The sequence below is a fragment of the Bombina bombina genome, chromosome 1 (genome assembly GCF_027579735.1).
Source record: "Bombina bombina isolate aBomBom1 chromosome 1, aBomBom1.pri, whole genome shotgun sequence".
In the NCBI taxonomy this organism is placed as follows: Eukaryota; Metazoa; Chordata; class Amphibia; order Anura; family Bombinatoridae; genus Bombina; species Bombina bombina.
Window position 1 is genome coordinate 960356922 of NC_069499.1, and position 13749 is coordinate 960370670.

The 13749-nt window shown below is 40.0% G+C and overlaps 1 protein-coding gene across 2 annotated transcripts in view; it reads right to left on the minus strand.

The window, feature by feature from the left end:
• The window catches only part of LOC128652488 (chloride channel CLIC-like protein 1), a 983232-nt gene that overhangs the window by 589638 nt on the left and 379845 nt on the right, over positions 1–13749 (minus strand). The window lies entirely within an intron of this gene.

Here is a 13749-nt window from a genome sequence, read left to right on the forward strand (position 1 = left end):
ACCACATATGCAGCCCTACAAAGTGACCCCACTTATCAAATGAAAAGACTCATTGATCAGAAACTATCTGAGTGGAAAGAGACTGACGTGATCACACAGCAGGAGTTTTGTTTCTTGAAAAGAAACTTTCCTATAACACTTATACTATATACACTGCCAAAAAATCATAAAGATGCAGCCCTACCTCCAGGAAGATCAATAGTTTCCGCTAAGGGATCACTATTACAACAACATGCTGAGTTTGTGGACTTTTTTTCTACAGCCTTGGGTGAAACAAATGAGATCTTACATTGGAGTAGCCGTGTTAGTCCAGTAGATAAGATGCTCAAAGAACAAAGTATTGCAGTATGCAGTGATGCCTTTTTTATTGGACTAACATAATATTTCAAAGACAAGCTTTCGAGAGTTTCCCTCTCTTCCTCAGGTCTAAAGCAATACTGATCAATCTGATATAGATACACATCACATACAACAAATGGAAGGGAGGGAGGGGGGGGGGGGTGAGAGGGGTGTCATAAAAAGTAGAGGATGTGTCTGAAGGAGAAAATAGCTGACAATAGCCAGAAGGAGTAAATAAACAGAGGAGAGTAAATAGGCAAGATGAGAGGAAAAACAAAGGGAAAAAGAAACCAATATAGGACAATAAGATGAGAGATTATAGAAAGTTATGGTAGTGTGTGAGAAAGCCAGTGTCTACATTAAGTCCTTCATTTCTGGTATTGAAATGTGTGATAATTTTCATCTCAAACGTCTTTTGTTCATGAGAGTTTTTGAAATTCCCTTTAAGAATTTTAATCCTGAGGTTAAGGATGGAGTGACCAGTCTGGGTAAAGTGATAACCAACAGGGGTACATTTGCTCTGACACAAAAGACAGAGATCAGCAACTGAGTACACTGTCAGAGTCATTTAGGCAAAAGGGCTACAAGGAAAGGACAATAGCTAAAAAAATAAAATCTGCCCTAAAAACACCACGGGGAGGCTCAAACAATACAAAGAAAAGGAAAACATAACAAGAACCCCTCTAGTAGTCACTTACAACCCTACTCTGGAAGGAGTATGCAAAACAACCACTAATTTCAGAGGACCCCACACTCAAAAAAATATTTCCTGAACCCCCCATATTAGCATTCAAACAACCGCCTAACCTGAGACAGAGATTGGTCCGCAGCAAATTAACCACAGAACAGAAGCTTACACAGAATGGCACTTCTCACTGCATACTGCAATACTTTGTTTTTTGAGCATCTTATATATATATATACATATATATATATATATATATATATATATATATATATATATATATATATATATATATATATTGTACATAAAATGTGAAGAGAATTGTAATGTGAAATATTTATATTTTCATGTCGGTTTAGCGCACATGAGAATATGCAATAGGTCTTGCGCTCGAGTTGGGTGTTAGGTCATTTTCCACTTTATTGCTCCATTGACTTCTATGGGGGGAATATGTGAATGCGCACGTGATATTCTGAGTTTGGCTTTTTGTGCTGGTCTGGTAAGCTCGCGAGTGAGCGAAAAGAGTTTACTTTCAACTCATAATACGTGCACAAACCAACACACGCAAAAAGTTCAATTCTAGCGCAGTTAACTCGAATTGTAGCGTTAAATAATGCACCACTTTTAATCTGGACCTGGAAGTAAATGTATGTAATAAAAACCAAGTTGCAGTTTTGCGAATCTGCTCCATTGAAACCTAATTTTTAAAAAAGATCCAAGAAGTGGAAACTGATCAAGTGAAATGGGCTGTAATTCGTTTGGACAATGACTTCACCGCCACCAAACAAGCTTTGTGGATCACCTACTTAAAGTTATTATAACAGTAGTAGCCTATTGTCTCTTATGAAGACCAGAAAAACATAATTTATGCTTACCTGATAAATTTATTTCTCTTGTAGTGTATCCAGTCCACGGATCATCCATTACTTATGGAATATATTCTCCTTCCCAACAGGAAGCTGCAAGAGTCCACCCACAGCAAAGCTGCTATATAGCTCCTCCCCTAACTGCCATATTCAGTCATTCGACCGAAAACATGCAGAGAAAGGAAAAACCATAGGGTGCAGTGGTGACTGTAGTTCAAATGAAAAAATTACCTGCCTTAAAGTGACAGGGCGGGCCGTGGACTGGATACACTACAAGAGAAATAAATTTATCAGGTAAGCATAAATTATGTTTTCTCTTGTTAAGTGTATCCAGTCCACGGATCATCCATTACTTATGGAATACCAATACCAAAGCTAAAGTACACGGATGATGGGAGGGACAAGGCAGGTACTTAAACGGAAGTTACCACTGCCTGTAAAAAACCCTTTCTCCCAAAAATAGCCTCCGAAGAAGCAAGGTATCAAATTTGTTAAATTTGAAAAGTATGAAGCGCAGACCAAGACTCTGTCTTGTAAATCTGTTCAACAGAAGCCACATTTAAAAAAGGCCCAAGTGAAAACCACAGCTCTAGTAGAATGAGCTGTAATCCCTTCAGGAGGCTGCTGTCCAGCAGTCTCATAAGCTAAATGAATTATGCTTTTTAACCAAAAAGACAGAGAGGCTGCTGAAGTCTTTTGACCTCTCCTCTGTCCAGAATAGACAACAAACAAGGTGAACGTTTGATGAAAACTGTAGTAGCTTGTAAGTAAAACTTTAAAGCACAAACCACGTCCAATATTGTGTAATAGACGTTCCTTCTTTGAGGAAGGATTAGGATACAAGCATGGAACAACTATCTCTTGAGTGATGTACTTGTTAGATACCACCTTAGGAAAAAACCCAGGTTGGTACGCAGGACTACCTTATCCGTACGAAGGACCAGATAAGGAGAATCACATTGTAACACAGATAACTTGGAGACACTACGAGTCGAGGAATTAGCTACCCAAAAGGAACTTTCCAAGATAAAGATTGATATCTATGGAACAAAAAAGGTTCAAACGGAACTTCTTGAAGAACCTTAAGAATCAGGTTTAAGCTCCATGGCGGAGCAACAGTTTTAAACACAGGCTTGGATCTAACCAAAGCCTGACCAAATGCCTGAACGTCTAGAATACCTGCCAGACGCTTGTGCAAAAAAAAAATAGACAGAGTAAAAATCTGTCCCCTTTTAAGGAATTAGCTGACAACCCTTTTCTCAAAAACATCTTGGAGAAAAGATAATATCCTGGGAATCCAGAATTTACTCCATGAGTAACCCTTGGATTCATAACAATCAGATATTTACATCATATCTATGTTCAATTTTGCTAGAGACAGGCTTTCATGTCTGTATTAAGGTATCAATGACTGACTCGGAGAAGCCATGCTTTGATAACATCAAGCGTTCAGTCTCCAGGCAGTCCATCTCAGATTGATTCTATTTAGATGGTTGAAAGGACCCTGAGGTAGAGGGACCTGTCTCTGAAGCAGAGACCGTGATGGAAAGGATGACATGTCCACCAGATCTGCATACTAGGTCCTGCGTGGCTACGCAGGCGCTGTCAAAAACACCAAAGCCCTCTCCTGCTTGGTCTTGACCTCCGGAGGAAATCCCACTCCCCCGGAAAAAAAGTCTGACGACTTAGAAAATCCACCTCCCAGTTCTCAACACCTGGGATATGGATAGCTGATAGACAAGAGTGAGTCTCTGTCCAGTAAATTATTGTAAGACTTCTAACAACGCTAGGGAACTTCTGTTCCCCCTTGATGGCTGATGTAAGCCACAGTCGTGTATATTGTCCGACTGAGTATGATGTACCTCAGAGTTGCTAACTGAGGCCAAGTCTGAAGAGCATGGAATATCACTCCCAGTTCCAGAATATTTATTAGAAGGAGGGTCTCCTCCTAAGTCCACTATCCCTGAGCCTTCAGGGAGTTCCAGACTGCATCCCAACCTAAAAGGCTGGCATCTATTGTAACAATTGTCCCATCTGACCTGCGGAAGGTCATACCCTTGGACAGATGGACCCGACATAGTCACCAGAGAAGAGAATCTCTGGTCTCTTGGTCCAGGTTTAACAGGGGGACAAATCTGTCTAATCCCCGTTCCTCTGACTGAGCATGCATAGTTGCAGCGGTCTGAAATGTAGACGTGCAAACGGTACTATGTCCCTTGCCGCTACCATTAAGCCGATTTCATTCATGTACTGAGCCACCGAAGGGCGCGGATGGGATGAAAAAAACACGGCAGAAATTTAGAAACTTTGACAACCTGGACTCCGTCAGGTACATTTTCATTTCTACAGAATCTATCAGAGTCCCTAGGAGGGAAACCCTTGAGATTGGGGATAGAGAACTCTTTCCTTGTTCACTTTCCACCCATGTGATCTCAGAAATGCCAGTACTACGTCCGTATGAGACTGGGCAATTTGGATGTTTGACGCCTGTATCAGGATGTCGTCTAAATAAGGGGCCACTTCTATGCACCGCGGTCTAAGGACCGCCAAAGCGACCCCAGAACCTCCATAAAGATTCTTGGGGCTGTAGATATCCCAAAGGAAAGAGCTACAAACTGGTAATGCCTGTCTAGAAAGGCAAACCTGAAAAACGATGGTGATCTTTATGCATCACAATGTGAGGATAAGCATCCTTCAAATCCATTGTAGTCCTCTATTGACTCTCCTGGATCATAGTTAAGATGGTACGAATAGTTTCCATCTTAAATGACGGAATTCTGAGGAATTTGTTTAAGATCTTTAGATCCAAAATAGGTCTGAAGGTTCCCTCTCCTTGGGAACCACAAACAGATTTGAGTAAAAACTCTGTCCCTGTTCCTCTCTTGGAACTGGATGGATCTCGTACACAATGTAAGAATGCCTCCTTCTTTATCTGGTTTGCAGATAATTGTGAAAGGCGAAATCTCCCCTTTTTTTGGGGGGGAATCTTTGAAATCCAGAAGATATCTCTGGGATATAAATTCCAATGCCTAGGGATCCTGGGCATCTCTTGCCCACGCCTGGGCAAAGAATGAAAGTCTGCCCCCTATAGGATCCGTTACCGGATAGGTGTCCGTTCCTTCATGCTGCCTTAGAGGCAGCAGCAGGCTCCTTGGCCTGCTTATCTTTGTTCCAGGTCCGATTGTCTCCAGACCGCCTTGGACTGAGCAAAAATTCCCTCTTGTTTTGCCTTAGAGGAAGAGGATGCCACACCTGCCCTGAAGTTTTTAAAAGGTACGAAAATTAGACTTTTTTTTTTTTTTTTTGCCCTTGATTTAGACCTATCCTGAGGAAGGGCATGACCTTTTCCTCCAGTGATATAAGCAATAATCTCCTTCAAACCAGGCCCGAATAGGGTCTGCCCCTTGAAGGGAAGTTAAGTAGCTTATTTATTAAAGTCACGACAGCTGACCATGATATAAGCCATAGCGCTCTGCGCGCCAGTATGGTAAAAAACAGAATTCTTAGCCGTTAGTCTAGTCAAATGAACAAGGCATCAGAAAACAAAGGAATTGGCTAGCATAAGCTTGTCAAATATATTCATCCAATGGAGTCGCTTAACTGTAAAGCCTCATCAAGAGACTCAACCCAGAACGCCGCAGCAGCAGCAGTGACAGAAGCAATGTATGCAAGGGGCTGCAGGGTAAAACCCTGTTGAATAAACATTTTTTATCCATTGGATCTAAAAAGCACAACTGTCCTCGTCAGAGGTAGTGGCACGCTTAGCTAGAGTAGAAACTCTTCTCTCCACCTTAGGAACTGTCTGCCAGAAGTCCAGTGTGGTGGTAACTATTAGAAAACATTCTTCTAAAAAATAGGAGGGGAAGAGAACGGCACACCTGGTCTATCCCATTCCTTATTAAAAAAATTTTTTAGTAAACCTCTTTAGGTATTGGAAAAACATCAGTACACACCGGCACTGCATATTATTTATCCAGTCTACACAATTTCTCTGGCCCTGCGATTGTACACATTCATTCAGAGCAGCCAAAGCCTCCCTGAGCAACAAGTGGAGGTTCTCAAGCATAAATTTTAAATGTAGAAATATCAGAATCAGGTTAAATCATCTTCCCTGAGTCAAAAAAAAAAAAAAAAATCACCCACAGACTAAGCATATTGTGAGGTAGTATCATACATGGTTCTTAAAGCGTCTGTATGCTCTGTATCTACCCCCAGAGCTAACTGCTTTCCTTTAATTTCAGGTAGTCTGACTAATACTGCTGCCAGAATATTATTCACCACCTTTGCCATGTCTTGTAAAATAAACGCTATGGGCGCCCTTGATGTACTTGGCGCCATTTGAGCGTGAGTCCCTGAAGCGGGAGTCGAAGGGTCTGACACGTGGGGAGAGTTAGTCGGCATAACTTTCCCCTCGACAGAATCCCCTGGTAAAGAAACGCTATGGGTGCCCTTGATGTACTTGGCGCCATTTGAGCGTGAGTCCCTAAAGCGGGAGTCAAAAGGTCTGACACGTGGGGAGAGTTAGTCGGCATAACTACCCCCACGACAGAATCCTCTGGTGATAATGTTTTTAAAGACAAAAAATGATCTTTATTGTTTAACATGAAATCAGTACATCTGGTACACATTCTAAGATGGGGTTCCACCATGGCTTTAAAACATAATGAACACAGAGCTTCCTCTATGTCAGACATGTTAGAACAGACTAATAATGAGACTAGTAAGCTTGGAAAACACTTTAAATCAAGTTAACAAGCAAATATATAAAACGTTACTGTGCCTTTAAGAGAAACAAATTTTGCCAAAATTTGAAATAACAGTGAAAAAAGGCAGTTAAACTAACAAAATTTTTACAGTGTATGTAACAAGTTAGCAGAGCATTGCACCCACTTGCAAATGGATGATTAACCCCTTAATACAAAAAACAGATTAACAAAACGAAAAATATGTTTTAAACAGTCATAACAGCTCCTACTTTTGAAGCCCTTTTGAGCCCTTCAGAGATGTCCTATAGCATGCAGGGGACTGCTGAGGGAAGCTGAATGTCACTGTTTGTAATTTTAACTGCACCAACTGTAACTTTTATACTATAACAGTGGAAAGCCTCAGGAAACTGTTTCTATGCAAAATTTAAGCCAGCCATGTGGAAAAAACTTAGGCCCCAATAAGTTTTATCACCAAACATATGTTATAAAACGATTAAACATGCCAGCAAACGTTTTAAAACACATTTTTACAAGAGTATGTATCTCTATTAATAAGCCTGATACCAGTCGTTATCGCTGCATTTAAGGCTTTACTTACATTACTTCGGTATCAGCAGTATTTTCTTAGTCAATTCCATTCCTAGAAAAATATTTTACTGCACATACCTTATCTGCAGGAAAACCTGCACGCCATTCCCCCTCTGAAGTACCTCACTCCTCAGAATGTGTGAGAACAGCAAATGGATCTTAGTTACGTCTGCTAAGATCATAGAAAAACGCAGGCAGATTCTTCTTCCAAATACTGCCTGAGATAAACAGCACACTCCGGTGCCATTTAAAAATAACAAACTTTTGATTGAAGAATAAACTAAGTAGAAAGCACCACAGACTCTCACAACCTCCTATCTATGTTGAGGCTTGCAAGAGAATGACTGAATATGGCAGTTAGGGGAGGAGCTATATAGCAGCTTTGCTGTGGGTGGACTCTTGCAGCTTCCTGTTGGGAAGGAGAATATATTCCATAAGTAATGGATGATCCGTGGACTGGATACACTTAACAAGAGAAAAAGGGCACAAAGAAGGAACTACACCTTCTAAAGTGATGTTGACACAAGCAACTCCCTGTGGTAAAAACAAAAGGGGGGGGGGCTGTCCAGGCAGTAATCAAATTCAAGAAATACAAGAGGGTTTGGTTAAGCACACCTAAAACAAACCATTTAATATATTAGCACTCCAGTGATGAAATTCAGACGCACTTTCCGAGGCTCAATATTGATTTTTACTACCCCACTGATTTACGCCAGAATCTGACAACTATTTTTATAATAATTTACTATGGCACATATACTACTGCCTGTGGATCAGCTGGATGCTCTATTTGCTATTTGTATATGAGGCCTTAGGCGGTGGCCTACTCAAGAAACCTCAGCACCCCCCTTAAAACCGGGTATTGCAGTTGCATAGTGACTGTTTCATCTACCTATTTTTGCGGCTATGGAGGGGCGCCACACAAATCTAAGAACTCTGTTACAGGATTTGGAGCACAGAATGCATAACATGTTTGATGACCTTATTGTGCTCTGCAAGCCAATAAGTAAATGTGAAGACACACTACCAGCTAAGTTTGCCTCCTCAATATCACAGAGTACTGTATTGAGGTTGTCAGAGACACTGTTTGGGGAGCGAGATGAAGCCTGTAGCGCTCAGCAACATGTGACAGCTGGGGGAGGTCAGTTTTACTGCAGGAACTTAAAGGAACAGTAAACCTAAAAAACAATGTTATATAATTCTGCACATAGTGCAGAATTATATAACATTATTTTTTAGGTTTACTGACACTTTAAATGGACATCCCCTTTAGCTGCTGCCAGGGAGGATGTGAGATTTAACATTAGAAAGATTGCAATTACTGCTTTGCAGCAGCACATATTGTCTAATCCCCAACTCACTGATAGTGAAAATTAAACTCAGTTCTCACCATTTATTTTCCAGCTACCGGAGCTATAGTCAATGAACTTACCCCAGCAAAGTGAGGGTGGATGACGGCTCAGAAACTATCATGCTGGACACTCTCGAACTGGAAAATCGGAGTGGGCTGATTTACACAATGCTATTTGGTAGTTAGACAGCCCCTACTCGTGGTAAAGGAGCCTAACATTGTTATCCTTCCCACAGTGACTCGGCCTCTTATGACTCCTCTAATGTTTGATATGCAGGACATTGTGTATTAAACTGTGGCTAATTTATTTATCCTCATTACATAGCTAGTTACCGTATTATTGTGCTTTCTGTGAGCGTTATATCGGATAATTGTTATGTCCTGAAGGGCTGTACTTCTATTCCAGTTGAGAATCCTTTTCTGATACAATAGCGTTATAGCATGTTTGTTAAGATATCCAACCATTTCTGAGGCCACTATGTGTACAGTTACCCTCCAAACTTTATATTTGTATCCACTATATCTCTGAGTCTCTGCTCACAGTACAATTTGACGCTACATTTTACTGGAGTTAACAGATCCTTTAAGTGGAATTGACAGTTTTGCTTTTAGCAATTTAGTTGACCTCATTAGTACTTTTACTTTTCTTATGTATATTTTCCAGTCATGAACATTTAAGTATGCTGATAAGGACCTGCTCTTACTTCTGTCATATCATTCATCAGCTCATTTTCTTTGCTAAGTTTCTTCTTAGAAGCTGTTGAAGCATTATATATATTGCCAGGCCCACTATATATGCCAATGTTATACCCCTTTATACTGGAATTTTGTTGTATAGTTGAGACTAATTTAGGTATTTATATATAACACCTCACAAGATACATATCAACTGATCTTTATGTAAAGGTAGCTCTTCCTTTATTTAAACTAGTTTGCATATGATCTGTATACAATATACAGGGAGTGCAGAATTATTAGGCAAATTAGTATTTTGACCACATCATCCTCTTTATGCATGTTGTCTTACTCCAAGCTGTATAGGCTCGAAAGCCTACTACCAATTAAGCATATTAGGTGATGTGCATCTCTGTAATGAGAAGGGGTGTGGTCTAATGACATCAACACCCTATATCAGGTGTGCATAATTATTAGGCAACTTCCTTTCCTTTGGCAAAATGGGTCAAAAGAAGGACTTGACAGGCTCAGAAAAGTCAAAAATAGTGAGATATCTTGCAGAGGGATGCAGCACTCTTAAAATTGCAAAGCTTCTGAAGCGTGATCATCGAACAATCAAGCGTTTCATTCAAAATAGTCAACAGGGTCGCAAGAAGCGTGTGGAAAAACCAAGGCGCAAAATAACTGCCCATGAACTGAGAAAAGTCAAGCGTGCAGCTGCCAAGATGCCACTTGCCACCAGTTTGGCCATATTTCAGAGCTGCAACATCACTGGAGTGCCCAAAAGCACAAGGTGTGCAATACTCAGAGACATGGCCAAGGTAAGAAAGGCTGAAAGACGACCACCACTGAACAAGACACACAAGCTGAAACGTCAAGACTGGGCCAAGAAATATCTCAAGACTGATTTTTCTAAGGTTTTATGGACTGATGAAATGAGAGTGAGTCTTGATGGGCCAGATGGATTGGTAAAGGGCAGAGAGCTCCAGTCCGACTCAGACGCCAGCAAGGTGGAGGCGGAGTACTGGTTTGGGCTGGTATCATCAAAGATGAGCTTGTGGGGCCTTTTCGGGTTGAGGATGGAGTCAAGCACAACTCCCAGTCCTACTGCCAGTTTCTGGAAGACACCTTCTTCAAGCAGTGGTACAGGAAGAAGTCTGCATCCTTCAAGAAAAACATGATTTTCATGCAGGACAATGCTCCATCACACGCGTCCAAGTACTCCACAGCGTGGCTGGCAAGAAAGGGTATAAAAGAAGAAAATCGAATGACATGGCCTCCTTGTTCACCTGATCTGAACCCCATTGAGAACCTGTGGTCCATCATCAAATGTGAGATTTACAAGGAGGGAAAACAGTACACCTCTCTGAACAGTGTCTGGGAGGCTGTGGTTGCTGCTGCACGCAATGTTGATGGTGAACAGATCAAAACACTGACAGAATCCATGGATGGCAGGCTTTTGAGTGTCCTTGCAAAGAAAGGTGGCTATATTGGTCACTGATTTGTTTTTGTTTTGTTTTTGAATGTCAGAAATGTATATTTGTGAATGTTGAGATGTTATATTGGTTTCACTGTTAAAATAAATAATTGAAATGGGTATATATTTGTTTTTTGTTAAGTTGCCTAATAATTATGTACAGTAATAGTCACCTGCACACACAGATATCCCCCTAAAATAGCTATAACTAAAAACAAACTAAAAACTACTTCCAAAACTATTCAGCTTTGATATTAATGAGTTTTTTGGGTTCATTGAGAACATGGTTGTTGTTCAATAATAAAATTAATCCTCAAAAATACAACTTGTCTAATAATTCTGCACTCCCTGTAGGTTTATCATCTCCCTACATTAGCTCTTAGATCTTATATATTTCTGAGCAGTATTCAAGATTTTAATTACTGTATTACATTGTTGTAAGGCTGGGGTTTTTTCATTTTGCCTAAACTGGCTTCTATCTCTGCTTTGGCATTTTCTTATCACTATATTTTTAGTGACAGCAGGTCCAAAGGTGGCCCATAGATTTCATACGGAGAACCTTATATAGAAAAATAGAGGTTTCAGTTACATCTGTCTGGCATTTACTAGGATTATTTCATTTATTTTTATTGATCATTTTGCAAAATGTAATTGTGATTTCTTTTTACTGTGACATTACTATTATTGTTTGAAACCTTTTGCTAATAACCTCAATAAAAAAATGACCCCCCCCCAATTACAGGAAGGAGGGAGGGTTTAGAAGCTCTTGTTGTTTGGCGTTCTTTGTCTTCTCCTAGTGGCAGGAATTAAATCCCATATGTTAAAAAATGTGGACTCATCACCTTATGAAAGAAAATAAAAGATTTAAACTTCAGTAATGAAAGGTGTACTGACTTTTGTTGCATTTAGTTCCTACTGTGTGGCCTGTATAGTAAATCTAAACTGTTAGTTTTTAATTTTACATAAGAGCAAATACTCTACTGTTCAAATTAGAAGTAATGCAATTACTGTAAGGTTATACAATTTTCAATCATTTGCCATTTAAGTGATCTTGCACAGGGGTGTACTCACTTCTTTGAATGTGACATGTATTTATTGGTAAATACAACTGCTTTGACAGCTTCTGTGTAATTTTAACAAATTAGGATGGAGATAAATTATAGTGCAGCCTCCACAGGGAGTGAACTCACTAAATTATCTAAGAAAAGGGCAGAACCTGGTAGTCCCAGACTGTTGAGAAACTGTTGAGATATTCAAAGAAAAGGTGTGTGTCCAAGCAATGCCGGCGAGCGGGGATGTCTCTCCCATAGAAGTCAATGGGAGCGTGACATCACCAACTGTATCACCGAAAGTGCCGCTCGTCTGCACTTCGCTGCAGCCAGAAGGGCCCTATTTGAAGAGGGCCCCAACGTGGATGAAGATGCGGAGCATAGGTGACGGAAGATGCCGCCGAAGTCCACCTCCTCCGCTGCAAAGATGGGCCCCTGGTACCTGAAACCGAGAAAAGAGGGCCCAACGCCGGATCAAGAGGAGTCGGATTTTCCCTACATTGAGTACACTTTTTGGGGTTAGTTAGGGTTTCTTATTTTTAAGAACAGGCTTTTTATTTTTACGTTTTTTTTCTAGGATGGTTTTTTAGGTAGATTTTGTTATTTTGGGGGGTGGGGTTTACTTGTACTGTAGAGGGAATGTTTTGTAATTGTTTATATATATTGATATACTTAGATTTTGCAAAGGCGTTGCCACATGAGAGATTAATGCACAAAATTAAGGGACTGGGAATAGCTGAAAATGTTAGCTCATGGATAAATAACTGGATAAAAGATAGGGAGCAACAAGTAGTAGTGAATGGCTCATTCTCAGATTGGACAAAGGTAATCAGTGGAGTTCCCCAGGGATTAGTACTGGGTCCTGTTCTTTTTTTATATTTTTAGAAATGACTTGGAACAAGGATTAAATAGTGACATCTCTATTTTTGCAGATGATACTTAAGTTAAGTAAGGTCATTAGGTCAGAGCAGGATGAACTTTCGTTACACAGGGATCTGCAAACACTTGAAGTATGGGCATGTAAATGGAAAATGAGATTTAATACGGGGAAATACAAGGTTCTACATTTTGGAAGTAAAAATAAGCAGGCAATTTATTATTTAAATGGGACAAGACTTAGCCAAACAGAGGAGGGAAGGGATTTGGGAGTAGTAATTGATGGCAAGCTAAAGATGGGTGCTGTAACATATGCCTGCCTGCCTGATATCACTGCCCCTTTAAGACTGCCTTCCCTGCTGCTGACAATCATACTGTTTGGGGAATATCTGCATTCAACTTACCTGCCTAATTAATAATTCATGCACCTGATTCCCTCAGCCTCTTTTTAAATTTTCTCCGGCCTAATGTGTATTGCATTAGCTTTAAAGTTTTATTCCAGAACAACTGAGGCCTGTGACTGTTCCAGCATGAATTTTACCAGCATATTCAAACTACAGTCTTTCCTTTTAGCTATGCTTAAAATCATCTAATCGCAAGTATCCATATAAATCCATTTTGTTTCCTGGACACTGCTACATAACAAACTCTGAACTTATTCTAAATAAAAAGTATGCCATTTGGTTATAATCACTCTCTAATTACTACAACAGCATCTTACTCAGAACTTTATAAATATTCTCTGCTACAAGTTGTCATAGCTGAAATATCCTCCTCCAAATAAGTTAATATATTCAGAACTCTGCATCTATGTGTTCAGTTAAACAGCTTTCCTGTGATTCTCCAATATATGCACAAACAGTATTTAATGCCTTAAACTTGCAACTTGTCTATCACCTGTGCTGCTCTGATTATTACTGACATACAGCTCTATATACCTTTGCATCTAGGAGTCTATCTTCTACCAGTTTATTCTGAAGCCTGAACACCTTACATTGCAATATTTTTCACTCATGAATCCTGCAGCTACTCCCATTAATTATAAGTCACAGTATCAATATATGTTTCCATTGAAGCCAGAATATATTGTATACATATGTTTCACTCTCCATGAATTCTACAATAACTACTTGCAAT